Below are 18282 nucleotides of genomic sequence, written 5' to 3' on the forward strand. Positions count from 1 at the left end.
TTGCTCCTGAAAATACTTTTGGTACCAGAGTTTCAGTTCTAAAATGTGTCTGTGATCAGAGGTACGCTTGTACAGCATCTGGTATTTAGAGTAGTTGCACAACATATACAATCTAGAGAATATTCACATGGTCTTGATGCAGTTTAGAAACAGATTGTCAGAACAAAATGTAATCTGATATAACTCATCACTAGCAACATGGATAATTTTTAGAGTTTAAAAAATCTTCCATTTCTTCACGTGCAAAGACTTGACTTACTTCGCTGTGCTTTCTCTCATGGACAAATGCTATCATGCATAGGTCGTACTACCTCAGCTCATAGTTACAGGAGCATGCATAGATATACATCAACAGTATCCTTAAAAAACTGATGTCTGTTTTGAGCCCCTTTAATGGAATTTATTACTGTTGATCATAGGGACTGTAGTTACTAAGACATTTTATTGAGAGTTCTGGACTTCTTAGTTAAATCAAATTAAATGTTATCATTTTCTTATTTGTGCTGCTGTAACTCCATTGCTTTTAGTGTTCAAGCAGCCAGGGAAATTCAGAGGACAATATGATTTTTTTTATTTTTGTTCATAATTAAGTTAACATGAAATTTTTTTTCCATTTCCCTTACTCCCAGATGAGCTGTCTTGAGAAAATAAGTTCAGGGCAATACTGTTTGACCACAGTATATCTAAGACATCCAAAAGCTTGGATTTCCAATGAAAGCAAGCAGTAACTGGAGGTGATTTTGGTTTACTACTCCCTGCCATGTCACTGTCATGCAGTGGACACAAGTGGGTTTTTAACATTCTGGTCTGGACACCTGCAGCTCCTCTCTCTGTTAGCAGCTTTCAAGACCCCATACCTCCACCAAGCAGCAATGTCTGATTGCAGAGCTGTGTCCTTGCTGCCCAGCTGGGGAAAGCTCTGCTTGACTTTACTGTCTGCCTCCCTCCAGTGCTTCTAAGAACACTGTGCTGTGGGGTGACTAAGGGGTGAAACACTCTTCTGCTGGGAAGAGCACAAAATACAAGGAACCTGAAAAGAATGAACTCACTGTGTGGCTTGGGGGGGTGGGGTGGCGGGGGAGGCTGCACACATGAAATTCAAACCAAATGTCTTCCAGAATTAAGACTGGTTTGCAGAGAGACCTCCTGTGTTAAGATTGTAAGCTGATCGTGTTCTGCAAACAGAAAGAGATGAAAAATGAATGCTGTAGACCCCTGCTGTAGCAGATTCGTAGTCACCTGGGAACTTGGGCACATGTGAAGTTTCCAACACATAAGCAGCCGTGTTGAAGTCAGTGCCTGCGATTAAGGCTCCTCCCGTATTGGGACCTGGTTGTGAATTATTGGCTTAGTTCTAATTCTTGCCACATGGGACTGCTTTTAAATCTAAATTCATTCATTAATGTTTATAAGGCACATTGAGATCTTCCAACATGTATGGCACTATTGAAATGTTAAGTGTCATTATAACTCATGCTTGCAAAAGCAGCTGAAGATGGATTTACTTAACGTGGCAGACGGTAATGGCTCACTTGGAACAGTTACACATTCTATTGGGTAAATAACAAGAGTGTTATAAATTGTAGCAGTGATATGTTTACATAACAGACGGTAACCACTCCAGAGGAGCCATAACAGTCAGCCTAATAATACGCATTTTGAAAATGAGGTAAATATATGTATATGTGAGGAAGCAAAATGGCTGCAGGAGATAGAAAGCTGACGGTTCCTGGTAAATATGGCATGTTTTCAATGCTGTATTTTAATGTTTTTATGCAAACATGTCCATCCGGTGATTTAATATGGTAGCAGAGCAGGACAAGGGCTGTATTCCAGGGGCTGTCACTGATGTATACACTACTGCTATTAGATGCACTGTAGATGGGCTGTACAGCGGGCTGCTGAGTTTGCAAGTCAGACAGCACTGCTAAAAACTTTCAGGCATGTTTGTTCCTCAGGACATCTCCCCTCATCTTCTCATCCCCGCTTTGCCCGTGTACCTTCATATAAGCTTCCTCCCACACTCTAAAAAATGTGACCACTTCATTTCTGCCAAGTATGTTGCCTGTCTGCACAGCACCTCAGGAAAAAAAGTCCTCCCAGCTTTGTTCTCTCACTCTACAGCATTGAACTGTCTCTTCCTACCTTATCTTTTTTTTTTTTTTTTAATATTCTGAGTAGTAATGTTCTGATAAGGAATGCTGCTTTATGAAACAGCATGAAACTATATCTTCCATATACCATAAGCACACTGTTAATGGTTGTACTTGCTTCATGTGAGGGGAAATAACGTGGTAGCATTAACTGTAAGAGCGAAACAAAATTCTTGACTGGAGCTATTCTGTGGGTGTCTGTGAAATATTTTTTCAACAAAAGCAAAAATGCCTTTTTGACCAAAGGAAATTTTTTCATAGGAAAAGCATATCTTGATCAAAATCATTCATTTTGAAAAGGAAAAAGGACCATTATTTGGATGGAAAGGAAAAAGGAGCATCAAAAAAAGGCATATTTTCAGTTTCAAAAAAAAAAAAAAGGAGGAAAATCATGATACAGCTTTTTTTCCAAAATATCTTGTCAAAAACTGTCATACCTCTCTGCTTTATTCCATAGCTGTTTTGATACAACTACTGTTACACAGTTCATGTAAGAGCTTTCCCTATAGTTCTTCCACCATTTTAAGAAAAATACATGGTTTGGTTTCCTTGTCTGTTTAAAAAAAAAAAAAAAATCACTCAACTTTTTTTAAGTATTAAGGATAAGCTAAGAACACTTTAAAAAATATTTTTAGTATTGAAACTATTTTTAGTACTTTATAATAACAAGCTTAAAGACAGGAAAATTTGTCAACAAGGAGCTCTGTTAATCCCTGCACTGTGGTGGCTATATGACAGACCAGAACTGTATTCTTACAGGTTCTGTACAGTAAGAATCATACTGCTCTTTCCATATTTGTCTGCTTTGTTTCTCTTCAAGTCTGTGCTGTTTGGGCCCCATGACAGACAAGGTTTTCTGTGGGGCAAGTCACATGGGCATCCAGAAACCAAGCTGCCTTTTCAAATCTAAGCCACACTCTGCAGGCAGGCAGCCTGGGGCTGTGGCTGCTGAGCCATGTGGGTCTCAGTGTGCACCCAGCCCTTCAGCGGAGCCCGTGCTGGGGGAACATGGCAGAAAGCCCTATCACCTTGTGGAGGAGTTCTCCAGTCCTCCTTGCACTGACTGGCACAGAGAATGGGATTCCTTCCCTTGGGTCATCTGGGGTGACACATGAGAAGGAGGAAGTCTGGTGGAGCTGGAGAAAGGAGCTTTGGAGGTGTAGTCTACAGGCAAACTGGGATCAGTTTTGTCAGTTGGAAAATTTTCTTGGAGGCCAGTACTAGAGTAAGTGCTCAGCTCCCCCAAAGCATCCAGTTTATTCATTAGGCATCTCCCTTCACCACAGGATGAACCTGGACTGCAGCTTTAATATCGCCTTGCAGCTTAGCCCCAGTGCCTGCTCCTTGCCCCTTCCCCTCTGCTCTGTGGCCCTTGAGTCTCTTCTTCCACATCTATAGCAGGAAGCCGAGCAAAAGTCAGGAACAGAAGGGTCTGGGCTTGAATCCTGTGTCAAAGCTGAGAGAGGAGCCACTTTGGAGATGATATGGCTTTCCATGTTCCTAATAAGGATTGTTTAAAGTTAGAATAAAACTTACTGTACGGTTTTGATTTGTTTTATAACTTAGTGGCCTTCAATAGTTCTAGGAGCTAAATAGATTTCTACTACTACCTCTTTCAGGTGCCTGTTTTAAAATCTGTTATAATGCTTTGATCTAGATTTATCCATGATTTTATAAAGATTCTGCTTCCTTGAGGATTCTTTTCCCAGACTATAAGTAATATCTTAGCATTAGAGTACGTGGGAGATCTAGAGGTTTACAGTCAATTAGATGAAGCCTAGGGGAGGTGGGGAGTTGGAATTTCATTATCTGTGTGTGCAGCAACTGGGTTAGGATGAGGACATGCTCAAAAGATTGATTTTCTTTTCCTGTAAATACAATGGAGGGATGAGTCTTTTCAACTACAGAAAAACCACACCCTGCTATAACAGGATCCCCACCCTGTCTCTGCTCAATCCTTTTGATAAAAACCCCATGCTGTGGGCAACACAGATGAGTTTTAGACAAAGCAAACTGGAGAGTCTCTGACTTACACTGCTATCCATTGTAGTTATCTAGGAAAATGTCTAGGGCCACACCTCGTCTTACCCCAGTAATTGCTACAAGCTCTGTGTCTAATCAACATTCCGTCCAGCTGCGGGACTGGGACAGTTTCACTTTTCATATGAAATGGACTTAGCTCTTCCCAGGCACATGATTTTAACTGCAATGTGGTATTTACAGTATATCCTTTTCTCATTTATCTTGCAACGTCAATTGTCATTAAAAAAAAAAAGAGGCTTACAGGAAATATTAGGGGAAAAGGCAAAAGTACAGAAGTTTCCATTAGCAAGATGCTGGGAAAGTGAGAGACATACAGACCAAAAAGGAAAAAAGAAATTACCAGGCAAACCAAACTGACATGGGTTGACATTATTCTTCCTAAAATCAAAATGTCATGGCAGTAGCAAGGAGCAAGGTGTGTAGCATGGTATTTTAACTAGGCTGATTCATGGTGGACTCATAAGAGTTGCAAAGAGACAACCTCAGTGTAAGTAAATTTTAAGATGCAAGTCTTTCTCTTTTCCCCTTTGTCCTAAAGGCATGTCATTAGCCCAAAGAGTGGCTTTTGCTTTCTTTTCCTTATTCAAGCAATAAAAGAAGCTTGATGGGAGAAAAGGCCTAACCCATAAAGTAGACCAAGTTCTTAAAATTTGGATTTTGGACAATGTATTTGGGAGTTTTAATTGGGGAACAAACTGTTGCAGTTTTTCCACAAGTCCTTCAAGGGCCGGTCCAGTAACTCCAACTAAGTTGTTCTGAATAACAGTTTATCATGACCAGAGAGAGTCCCTGTCTCAGTATCCGGTGAGGAGTGGGATTGACTTATGCACATTATATCTAAACATTTCATCTAAATAACAAAAGAAACTATTTCTCTCTCCTCTCTTCCTAATATCAGTTTTGTGATGTTGACTTGACTGTAGCCCATGTTTTGTTTGTAGTATTTTTTGTTGGGAGCTTCAAAATGCCTAGACAAGCCTGATACTTCTTGCCACTGAAAGGCAGGGTTCACTGGGAATCTTTAATTTTTTATTAGCTCCAGAAATCCGGTCTTTATTTTTCCATCTGTTACTAATTTTTTTAACAGATTTCATTTTTTCAGGTGTGAAAAAGACAAACAGATTTCATTGGGTTTTTCACCTGCAGAACCTGATAAAAAGGCATCTTTCTGCACAGAATACACTCAGATTTTGACACTGTGGGTGGGGAACTCTTCCAAACCCTCATGTAACTGGAGATAGATTTAGTACATAATTCATATCTTAGCATGTAACATTTTTCTTTCTAAGCTGTAGCATTTTCTGATAATTTTGGTGACAGCATTTGTCATCAAAAGAAATATATGTAGTATATGTATACATATATGTATATGCAAGTAGTTCTAGTATGTGAGAGGGCACGGTGCTTTTTGGAGTTACTAGACTATATATGCCATCTGAATGCCTGCATTGAAAAATCTGAAAAGGGTTAACTACTGTGATACCAAGGGAGAGTTGGCAGCTGAATAAGTACTTCCTTGCATGCCAACCTGTACAAAGGCAGCAGGGCTGGTGTGCTGTGAGACTGAGTAGGACCCTGTGACGGTGCTGCTTAGTTCTTAAGGTATCTCGATCTCTCATTCCCTTTCCTTATTTCTATGTTGAGTAAGACAGTTTAAAGTTGGACTATTTTTTCATCTTCCTTTCAATTTTTAGAGGCATTTAAATAAGTCCCTTTTGAAGAAACTCTTTGGCCTGGCTGCAGGAATTGTTTCTTAAAGGAAAGCAGCCAGCAAAATACCCTAGAAACAAAAGAAGAAAATGAGAAAAACAGCCCCAATGGGAATGATTTACAGGCAATCTCAGTGAGATTAGCAAATGGAATAAAAGCCAAGTCCACAAAAGGAGGTAATGAAAAAATGAGATACAGATCTCTGCAAGAATCACTGTTCCAGAATTTGGGATCAGCTCAACTGAGCAGCAATAAACAAACAAACAAAAATCAACAAAGCCTACAATGGTTGTGATCATAAAAAACTTAAAACAATTCCGAAAGCCATGTTAATACAAAGCCAACAGGAGAAACAACAAAACTTTTGAGTATGCTACAATACACTGTACCTCATAAGAAAATTGCCTCCCCCCTCCAACACCTGAATATGCATTGTGTTACAAGACCTCCTTAGTACTAGCTGACCATATCTTGAAAAGCATCTTACATGCTGGTCCTTGTTTCTGTTCAGCTGTTTCTATTAGTTGATGCCTGTATTTGTTCTCCATCCTCATCCCTTGCTGAGAAACTTGGCCCTCAGATTCATAAACTCCAGTTCGCTTTCAGAAGGTGGTTTGGAATCTTCCACTGATTTTTTTTTTTTCTTTTTTTCCTTTTCAAAACACTGAAACTAAAATTTTTAAGGATGATGTATCATTTATGACAAAATTTTAGGTGGAAAATGTTTTTCAGTTCCAGGAATTTGTGGTCCAAGTGTGAAAGTAACAAATTGTTTCACTCCAGGTTTTAGTATCTCCTGTTTGGAAAAGATCAGTTTTTTCCAAGTTTAAGACATGGTATCTGGTTTGGTTTCCTGATCTCTAAAAAGAACCTGACAATGGATTAGGACTAACAGAAAACCTGCTGTAGGCCTTTTGGTGTGAACCGTGAACATGAATGGATTATAGCAATATTAGCAAAACACAGTCAAGCCATTCAAAGCAATATTTGGTGCAGCACCTTGGTGAATATTTCTGAGCTACCTTGTTCTGTTCCAACTCTGGGCCCCTTGCGCCGCACTCTGTTGTACAGCAAAGTTATGACAAATTCAGGCTTTGAGGATTTTGCCAAGTTTCACATCAATTATGTTCCAGATCAAATTTATTTTCACATTAATAGTCACTCCCCTCTGATAACTGCTGGAGCCCGCTCTTGAATAGTCCTAGTGATTTGCCCTATTCATAATCATGTAGCCAGTCTCCTTAGTTTAGTAAAAATAAAAACAGATCCACAATTTACAATCAGAACATCCATTTTGTATTTTAAGAACAGATTGTTCAGTGCACCAAAGTATTATTACAGATAGAACAGCATTAATGTGTTTCCCACGCTACAAGCTGGGATCTTTTAACTAGGCTCAAGGGATTGTTATTCCCTGTCCTGCTTTTCTAGCTTAAGGACATGGTGGAGAGAAGTTTAGCCCAAGAAATCCGTGTGGCACCTTGCATTCATTGGCAGCTTTGAATGCCTTACTTTCAATGGCAAAGCCTGCACTGTCCTGGACTCAGTCCTGACCTCTCAGCTGAGATGATGTCTGCATGCTAGAGCTGGCTCACAGACAGTTAGGGCATAAGGCATAAAGGCACTCAAAATCCAGCTTTTCCTAGGACATGTACTGGGGAAGCTAAAAGCTGTGGCCTGGGGAGGTAGGATGGGGAAGCCACTGCTTCGTAGCCTCATCCCCGAGCCACTGTACTCCAAGAGAGCTTGAGGAGTAGTGTCAGGAAAACTTGCTGCAGCGTTGCCAGAACTCAATGTTTGCTAGAGAAAAAGGCCTTTGGTCTGTAGCTCTGCTCCAAGCCAGCAAGCATTACATTCACTCTAAAAGTATTTAAATAATATTTTTAAGGAAGAGAAAAAAGATTTTATGCTGTAAGGGGATGCAGGAAAGGGGCAAAGAAAAAACAAAACCAAAAGAAATGCATAGAAGTTAATTAATATTTTTTTTTTGCTGCATGAAGCAGATATGTAATATGCAACTAAAATATAAGCTTCATAAGAAATCAAAACACGGATTTCTTTATACTTAGAATGAAACTCTTCACTACAGTATCCAGTAGCTGGAATCGCTAAATAACTTTGAATCTATGTTGGAAGTGGTTTTGAGGTAATTTTAAAACAAAAGGAGAAGAATAAAAATCAATGACATACAATGGTTTGGAAAAACTTTTCCTGGAATAGAGATATACCTTATAGGCTATTCATGATCCAGTGGGACAAGTACTTCTTCTGCTGCTTTGATAAATGACCTTTTTTGCTGCTTCAGAGTCAAAGGGAGAGCCACTCTTCAGAGTGAATGGAGCTGGGTGAATCACATGGTCTTATGGCAAACTCTGGAGTGCTTAGCAAATGAAGTCATCCAGACAGGATTAAACAGAGTTATGTCTCCGTAGCAGAGCTTTGTTTATGGAAAATGAGTTTGGGCAATTGGCTTAGCCTAAGCACATACTGTTCTTTTTTACCTAGGCACATACAGCTTTCTTCAATAAAGTATTGCTGTCCCAGGCAGCAAATGTTCCTGGGTTTAGTTCATAGAGGTGGAGCTTGGGGGAAGGAGGCTGGCCTTCTATTCCTCTGATTTCCCATAGCCTTGGCAGGCTCCTCAATATATAGAGCAGCACAAACTGTCTTTTTTTTTTTTTTTCCCTAATGAAATCCTACACTTTTTGAGGTCCCTGTGTCTTTTCCAAATGAAGCCGCCAAGAAACACATGAAGCATGTATCAGCTTCAATTAGAAAATAGTGTTTTTAAATTATGTCGGTATTTTAAAGTATAAATATTCCCGTTCATATGTATCTAAAATGCATAAATGCACCAGCTGTGAGGTTTTTCCTTTACTTCAGCTCATGAAAAATTCCGGGAGATCAGGAAATTCAGAGCACAAGAATGGTTTATTTTTATACCTATTTTCCTTGTCATTTCCTTTTCCCACTCCAGTCCCTCTGAGAAGAACCAATTAACTTGAGACATTTTCCACATTCATTAGTATCTTCATTAAAAAAAAGGCAGAATTGTTTCAAGACTGGTATTTTATGGCCAGTAAACTGTGATAATGTTGCCTGTCAGAGTGCAGCAAATAGGGGAAGTGCTAAAGTTGTAAAATCTGTGAATGAATAAAACTATAAAGTTTTGCATCTGCACCTGTATCAGGATGGAACAGACACTATTACAGAACAGCAGGTTGCCAAAGAAAATGTACTTTAAGAAACCAGGTTAGTGGCCATAAATGAAAAGGTGATTGTCAATGTTGTCGGAGCTAGTTGCTGGAAAAGGACCTGATTAGCACCTTCTAATAGAAGAACAAACTGTTGTGACTTCAGCAAAACTCTTTTAACGTTATCAGGCATGTAAGGAGTTACCAAAATGTTACCTGGGCTACATGCCACAATCAGAGAGACAGGAGTGCCCCATCTGGATGACATATGGGGAGTCCTGGTCCCACAAGGCATTCGGCTGCTGGTACTGCTGCATGCTCCTCTTCTCGCTCTCCCTCCTTTCTTCTCTCACCATTTAGAGATGCCACAGCCACAGTGCCATGAGCACAACCAGTAGCAGAGGCAGGTGATGGGGAGAAGAACAGTATATGTGGGGGGTGAGAGCTGGTCCCTTTACATGTATGGTCTTCTCACCCAACTTGGCTGACTGGGAATATTGCTCCTTAGATGTCTGCTTGGGTTTGGGCCTGATTTTTGCTCCTTTGCTTCTTGGCCTCAGTAGAAAAACACTAAGTAATAATGTAGGAGACAGTTACTTTTGCTGTGTTCATACAGTTTGCTGCTGTTTATCACTGTATTTCTGTGGGCTATATTACAAACCATTTTTTCATTATTATTATTTCTAGTGAAAAACACTAACACGTTCTTTTCCACTGCTGTTTTTCTTTTTTACTACTGAGGGGGCTGGAACTGGCTCAATCAGTCCAACCAATATTGTGTATAGTCTCCAGAAGTCCTCAGGTGGCATAAGACCAAGTTAGCTGGTTCTCACACCCATTCATCTTAATTCTTTGCGATGGTGATGTGAAGTCCAGCGCAGATTTTTCCTGTCCCTCAAAGATTTGTCACATGATGTAGGGTGAACATTAGACACTGACCAATAGTGTACATTGGAGCAACTCCAACAAATTTTTGGTTTAGGATTAGAAAAACCTGTGCATCAGCAATATGTTATAGTTGTTCATGCTGCTCTCTGTATTCTTTCCTTCTTGCCATGCTGGGCAAGTTGTCGTAGAGCAATCAGTTCTCAATAGACTGACAGCAACCCTACTCTGACCCATTTACCCCAAAGGGCTCTACAGTCTCTGGCAGTGACAGTTGCCCAGCACAGACAGGTCTGACACTATTTTCTGGTGAAGTTCCAGCAACTTGTTCTGTAATCCCTAGCTGAATCTGGTTTTTTCCTATTAGGGTTTTTAAGTTGCCAAGCTCAGCCAGCATTTCAGACTTAGGGTTTATGGCTAAAGTCATGTACAATCAATTCTGAAAGCAACTATGGTCTAGTTGCTGCTTGAATAAAATGACTGGATCCTTAGCAGCTCCATCTCAAAGCTAAAGAAAGAAGAGGGAGGAAAATAAAAGCATTTGTGATGGAGCAAAATGGTCACCCCAGAAATAAATTGGAGAAACCTTTCATAATTCTTGAACTGGTCTACCCAGACCTCTGGTAGGAGTAGAGAGGCTTTTCAATTATATGCCTTAAGTTTCTAAGCTCCTGTTTCTTCAAGACTCCAATCAGAAAGTCAGTGTGCTATTATGTGAAAAATTAAAGTTCTCCTGACTAAATTAACAAGAAATATTACAATTGCCTTCAATGACTGCTTGCAAAATATTGTTCCTCTGGGGAAAAAAAAAGCCCCATTTTTAAGGAAAGGACTTTGCATATGACTGATATACTGTAGGTTCAGACATAGAAAAGAGAATTTTTAATGCAAATTTAATATGAGAAACATAATAGATGTTTGAGTTCTTGATAGGCACAATATGAATGGTGAGTTCTGATCTTCATCACAAAGAGCACTGAATACAGCCTCCACCTCTCAGTCATATTTTCTAAAGTAATTTAGTATCTGTTATCATGTTGCCTAAAAGGTTTCATTACACACAGAAGACAAATGTGAGCCAAGTATCTTAAGCATCTTTCAGAATTTGTAAGCACAACACTTTGTAATAGAAAGCATTTCAGAGTCAGTGTTGCAAAAATCTCATGCTTAAGAATGTTATATATAGGACAGTTCACATCAGAAATTATGTTTAGCTTTTTAAGAAAACATTTTTATGGTTTTAATCAGCTTAATTCTTCAATCTCCTATACTTAAAAACACAGGAAACGAGAATTAGACAATGGATAAAAGAGCTTATAATAACTAAAACAAAATTTCCTCTGATGAAATCAGAGATCTGAACCTTGCAGGAATATCAAAGTACTGCATATATTTTCTGTGCACTAAACTAAATATTTTAAAATACCATAGAGGCTTTTAAAAATAAATACCTTACTTAGAGCACTCTTCCTCCTAAAAGATATTTTTAAGAAACACAATTTTGGGTTTGGTTTCTATATTGTTCAAAAGAAGAAAAGAAATTCTTATGAAGCAGAAGCCAGAAAACAGAGCAAATGCTGTAGTATTCCTGTAGAAATGTAAAAAAACAAACAAAAAAAAACACACTGTGGGGGGAGATGTACTGAGCTGTTAAGGGCAAGACTGTAATGGCAATCTCATATGCTGCATCAGGAAAGGGAAACCAGATGTAAAGCTAAGTCAATCCCACTACACAAAATAAAAAAGACAACCTAAGCAGACAGATGCATTCTGTTGGTTTTACTTGTCCCTGCCACGCATCTATGGATTTCAATGGTTGATTAAGGATTTGGGAGGTTTTTACGTTTTCATGAGTCTGCTGCTTTCCTGGGGATATAAACTCTCTCCTTGACAGTATACTGCATATGAAAGATGGATGCTTGCAAAAAGAAAATGCCAAACATCCTCAAGCCAAGCTTGGAGCTCTGCATTTCAGTGTTGTCCTTGGAGCTGGTTGTAAAATACTTACCCTGCTGTAATTGTTAGTGATATCTGTGCCTGTGCAACAAAGAAACTGGGCCATAGCACCTTACATGAAGAAAAGATGTCTAACATTTATGCATGTTTTCTAAATTGTTGAATAACAGCTGAGACTGTTCCGATGGCACAGGTGCCTTTGCAGTGGAAGGATCAGTGCCATGGTTTAACTGCAGCTGGCAACTAAGCACCAAGCAGCCACTCGCTCACTCCCTGCCCACCACCCCCACCACCTACCCACCCCCCGAGGCATGGGGATGAGAATCAGAAAGGAATGTAAAACTTGAGGGTTGATATAAGAAGAATTTAATAATTTAAACAGAATAAAAATGAAAGAATAATAATAAGAAGAATAACAACAACAGCACTTACAATGGAAAGGTTGGGGAAAGTATAAAATCCAAAGGGAAAGAGAGAAAGGAAAAGAAGTGATGCACAGTACAACTGCTCACCACCTGCTGACCGATGCCCAGCCAGTCCCTGAGCAACAATCCCCCAGGCCATGGCTAACCCCCCAAGTTTATATACGAAGCATGACATCCCATGGTGTGTTATCAACATTGTTCTCACATCAGAGCCAAAACACAACACTGTACTAGCTAGTAGGAAGAAAATTAACTCTATCCCAGCCAAAACCAGGACAATTAGTAATAAATGTTACCCAGAACAGTATTTGATTAGTGCAGGAATAGCTGCAGCAAAATTTTGTGAGCCTTTTGTCTCATGAATTATGACTTCAGGTTTGATCCAGCTCCTACTGAAGTCAACAAGTCTTTCCATTGACATTCAAGAGAAGCTGGTTATAGATAGACCTACAAAGTCAGTAGTCTTCAGGCAAAACTCCTTTGGCTTCAGATGGAGAAAAAGCAGCCCCAAAAGCCTGTAAATATTTCAGAATGGGGCTAAATACTTGTGCTGACACAGCAGACAATTTCTTTTTACCTGGACATAAAGAGCATTTCAGCCAAGTTCTGGATTTTAGCTGGTTAGGGCAGAGTTTTAAAATTCACAAATACTGCATTACAAGTGACAGATGTGTTCCTTACTACTGTGGGTCAGTGTGAAGCAGTGGGAAAGTAAATTAGCTTGAGAGAATTTGCCATGTGCCATGTCGATGGACATTCACTGAATGGCTGCATATTCTTGGGGGCTAACTGCAACTTCAGATTTGAACATTTTGGCACATCCTTGGGTCAGCAGAACTCTAATGCAGCCTTTCTTGGAGTTATTGCATGACTGGACTTGTGTAGTATGAATGATCGATTCAGTGAGGCTAAGCCTCCTCCCCTGTGCCTGAAAGGATCCTTTAGAGATCCATTTTCCATATTTGCTCAAGTCTCCTGCAGAGATTAAATTTGTGGAGTGAGGTTGTTACTAGAACTAGTGAAGGGGGTGGGAGAACCTCACAGATCTTCACATCCAGAAAATTGCTATGTGATTTAAGTTCTCTGGCACAAGGACATGTTAGGAGCAGGTCAAGAACAAAGGTGTGAACAGATCTCTGAAATCCTCAAAGAAACCAGGTGGAATTTAAGCAAATGGACACTGAGCTACCCATGTCTGGAAATAAACATGCTGTATGGGGGAATAGAAGTATGTGCATGGTAGGGATGGCAGGAAATTAAGTTTCCCCATTAGAAGATCTGGCATGTGTTGTGCATTGACTGATGCTAATGAAGCAGACTATTTTCATCATTGCCCAGTAACTCTGGTCCTGCCAGTGTATTTGTGCATGCTAAATCTGTGTGTGTAAAAAGGACATCTTTTCTCTGTTTCCTCACCCTCTCTGCAGTGGGCAAATCTAACAGGTGGTTACTGCCTTTACTTCTGTTTCTGCATGGTCTCTCCTGAGAATAAACACTGTATGTGAAAGCTAAAATTTTATAGCTCTAAGAATATTGTACACACACACTTAAAAAGATGTCTTATCAGCATAAAATAATGTGGAAGCCCTTTTAGAGTAAATTACTATAGGAAAAACATATCCTTCCTCTCTTTACACAACATCAACACATACCATTATTACGTACATGTTCCTGTCTTGAATCCAACCACGTGTACTGCTACATATCGAAATGTCTGTACATTAGACAGTTACTTATTCTGACCAGCTTCAGAAATTACAAGCAAATTTTTAAGCACATTCTGTGCTTCTTCCTTATGGCCCAGTTCCTGTTATCCATTAAGTCTGTTTTAAAATAGGACGCGTTTTTGGTACTGCAAAGTCAACAGAGCTGGAAAGTTGGCAGGTACGCTTGTTTAAACAACATTCCCAAGTAGTCTCCTGGCAGGTGTTTCCAGAGTACTTTGAGCACAATTCTTTGGATGGGATATCTGCCAAAGTACATAGCAACAGGGAAAAAAGTGTTTTCCTTTTACCGCAGTTGGGACAGTGCAGTGTTTTAGATGCTGTGCTGTGCATCACTTTCAGGAGCTTATTTTGGCACAAAGTCAGAGCCTATACAATGGTAAAATACACAGCATCTCCCTGCCTGTTTAATGCAAGTGAGTCCAAAATACCAACTGGTAGGTTGTCTTCCTGGCAATGGGCCAGTCTCTGACATGCCTCTGCATTGATCTAGTCTTTCAGCTATATAGAAACCCTTCACCTTAGAACTCCTTACCATAGACTGTCATGCTGCAAGGGTTTCTCTAAGTTCAGAACAAATGTTCATTTCACAGCTGGACAAAAGAACAAAATGGGAAGGGTGGGTGAGACAGGAGAGGGATCAGAGAAGCCTTGTCTACCTGGCACTGATTTCTGTTACAGCTGAACCTAGCTTTGCTTAATTGAAACCTGTCCTTTAGATTTGAAAAACACATGACTGGTTTTATAATCCTTCTGGCAGCCCATCCACTTCTCAGTATGTGTTCTAGACCTAAAATTACCCTCTGTATTATCCATGCAGAAATAGCCCCTTAAATATGTATACTCTTAGATACATATAAATGCTCTCTGACCTAAAATAGAAACAGGTATGTGGAACAGTAAACAGACATCAAAGGCTAAAGGAAACGTTAACAAAGGGATATGCTGTTTTGAAATTTAAACTTCAATGCTATGCTGAAATAAGCCCTGTTCAAAGACATGGTCACAGCATGTTTGGCTGTTAAATGAGTGCTTAGTACTCTAATACCAGAGCTGCAGCTGCAGGTGACCTGCACTCATGCAGCCTTGGCACAGGTTATGGAGAGTGCACTCTGTGGCACAAAACTGTTTCCAAAACAAGGCCTTTCATCTCAAATCCAATTCTAGCACTTGGTTATAAAGAAAAAGACCTGGGCCGAACCAAAACGCTTGCATTTTCCTGGGTGTATAGACAGGCTAATGCAGAAGTTTCAGATGTGGCCTACTCCAGTCCCTTCAGAATCTTTCACCATTGAAGCGACAGAGTAGGCATCCATACTGCCAGTTATTTCACTTGAACTGTTACTGTGCATGTGGCACAACTGCATACTGCCTCCTTACTCACCCCCTTGCTCACCTGCCCCACCAGCTATATAGTGAGCTACCAATACCTTCACTTCTCTCATTTTTGACTTCTGCAAGCTGGCATAGGTGCAGAAACCTGTAGCACTCTGTAAGCTACAAATGACAATATAATGTGGTAAATACTGCAGGAAGACAAGCAGTGAGGGTGGTAACTTTCTTCTGTTTCATTTCATAAAAATCTCCATTTCTCTATTGAAATTGTCTGGCACAAAATTTTCAGGTTGCTGGAGCAGGCTGCCATCAAATCCAGCTGGCCTGGCTACAAAATATGTGGACTGGCAAGGATCATCCTTTGTCCTCTGTAACTGCCAGCCTTCCTGTTTCACTGAGCCTGTCCTGTTTCCCACCCAAAATTAACCTTGGCCTGAGCTAGAGGTAGGCTCCTTCAGGGGCTAGGCTTCTCTAAGGAGTTGTGACTCCACCTATCTTCAACACTAACTTCAGTGCTCTCCTATTGTAAATATTTTGTAGCTGACTATTTCCATTACTTTTCTTTGCCTTTTAAGTGTAAGTAGAAAGGGGAGCTTGTTTTTATTATTGTATCTCGTGTAAGTTAGAGAGCCTAGGTGCACCCATATGGACAGGAATACAGGACTAAGCACTGTTCGAATGCAACACAAACACAGGCAGCCCAGCATCAGACATCTCCTTATCCAGGTGTAAGGGGTGGATGAGCAGGAGAGCACGAGGACACAACTAAACTAAACTGCAGGGTGGCATGGTAGGTCTGAGCAGCCCTGCTCTTATTGCATTATGCCATTATAAGCGCTGCAGCACATGAAAATTTTCAGCAGGCTTTAGAAGAAAAACTGATTTTCCAAAATGAAGCACGAGTCACAACTTCAAGGGAACCCAGCCCAGAGACAATAATTAAATATTAGTCTGGGGGAGAGTCTACAGTATGTTTTTTTCTAACAAGTCCTTAATAAATAGTTCTATATTACTTTGTGTAATAACAGTTTTAAAGAGTAAAACAAAGAAACATGAAACAAAATGTGCAGTGGATCCAGGGTAATCAGATATTCAATTCTTAGTTTTGGTGTTTGACATACAGACCACTTCTTAGTGGTGCACATAGATACCTGAGTATTACTGGGGCATTATAACCACATTAGCTAAGCGTCCTTTTCTTTTGCTTTGTAGACATAATCTAGTTATCCATCATTTAATATTTTCAGAAGGTGACATTCACTCTGATGCTGGCTCTGTTCCCAAGGAAGTATCCCAAGAAAATAAACAGAAATGCTTAAAGTCTGGGTTAAGCAAAATTTGAGTTAAAACCTCCAGAAATGTTTATTGTATTTGCCAGTCTATGTTACTCAGATTAACAATAGAGTGAAGAATACTTGTGCTAGTACTGCTTGTAAAAACAGCTATATTCTGAGTCGTTATTGGAATCCTAAACATTTCCAGGTGTTGTGCATGGTTTACAATAGTACGGATGGAAATTTTGCCAGCCTCCTTTTCCTTTTTGGTTTGACTTTTTCTACAGTTGTGAAGGATACTAGACTGACAAGCCTAGAGAACACTCTTTGTCTTGGCCCAGATCGTATACACTCCTGATGTTTGGGCTTTTCCACTCTGACCTATGATCATACTTCTTGTTTTACTTGATTTCTTTATGTTGGAGCTGTCTGCCTTCTCTAGATAATGGAGTAAGATCATCACCATTTTCCATGTAAAAAAACCTTATTCCCTTCAAGTTGCATAAATCCACCATGGATGTCAGTGTGAACACAGTCACTCTCAGTGATGATAATGCTTTCTAGTCATTACCAAAGTAGGTCAGATAAAGTCTAGTGGCCTAAAAACCTCAGAATTACTTTATTAATCCTGCAAATCTCTGGATTCCTCAACCAGAAGGTAAACCTGCTGCATCTGACCAGTGGTCACACTGAACATTCCTGTTTAAGAGAATAAGGAATTTTCGGTTCCCTAATAATTTGGACTAGACATATGTTTTCAAACAACTTGCCTTTCATTCCTGAAAGCTATTACTTTTGAAGAAGCTTCTTATAGCTAGTCAGTGCTCCTGTTGAGAAGTGTGCATTATGAGTGTAGTTTTTCTTATGGAAAATCTTTAAACATATGTTTATCTCACAGATTTGCATCAGTCAGACAGGGCTTTGGAGATGGAGCTGTGGAAACAGCAACAGAAATTTTGAAAGAAAGCATTTCAGAGGTTTTTCACATCTTAGGGGACACTGACTGCCATTCTTGCAGCTATTTTCTGAAAGAGAAATGTTCCTGAATATTTTACTTCCCTTACAGTTCTGGATGTAACTCTACTCCAATCCTGGCATAGCTTTCTGTGGAGTGGGCAAAGGTCTTGCAACCAAAATGGAATTTCTGTGAGTGTGGTTACAACATGCTTCCTCTAGAGAGCCTGACAAGGAAAACAGGGAAGAATATGCTGAGCAACTGGAACGGGGGTTGCCAAACATGCTAATGCCTGTCAACCTCTTTGAACAATCACTTTGAAATTTGTGGGAGTTTATCAGCAGCACTGCCAAATTACCAACAAGGATTCAGTATTAAATCAACTGTTCAGACTGCAAAGGAATCACTGCATCTTTTCCTCTCTTGAGTGCAAGGTACATAATAATAATTCAGTGGACATTTTCCTGTAGAAAATAGAAATCACTAAAAGCTTTAGAGCTAAATGTTTTCTGAGCCTAGCCGAATGGTCACAAGGTTGCGGAGTTGGGGTCAGCTTCCAGATATGTTTGTTTGGAGCTGCATCTTAGGCACAGCTTCTAAATCAGCTTACCAGCACACCTCTGTGGAA

General features: G+C 39.9%; 1 protein-coding gene across 1 annotated transcript in view; it reads left to right on the forward strand.

Moving 5' to 3' along the window:
- The window catches only part of TGFBR2 (transforming growth factor beta receptor 2), a 130260-nt gene that overhangs the window by 21391 nt on the left and 90587 nt on the right, over positions 1–18282 (forward strand). The gene's annotated exons all lie outside the window — the stretch shown is intronic.

This window comes from Falco biarmicus, chromosome 4 (assembly GCF_023638135.1).
Source record: "Falco biarmicus isolate bFalBia1 chromosome 4, bFalBia1.pri, whole genome shotgun sequence".
Classification (NCBI taxonomy): domain Eukaryota; kingdom Metazoa; phylum Chordata; class Aves; order Falconiformes; family Falconidae; genus Falco; species Falco biarmicus.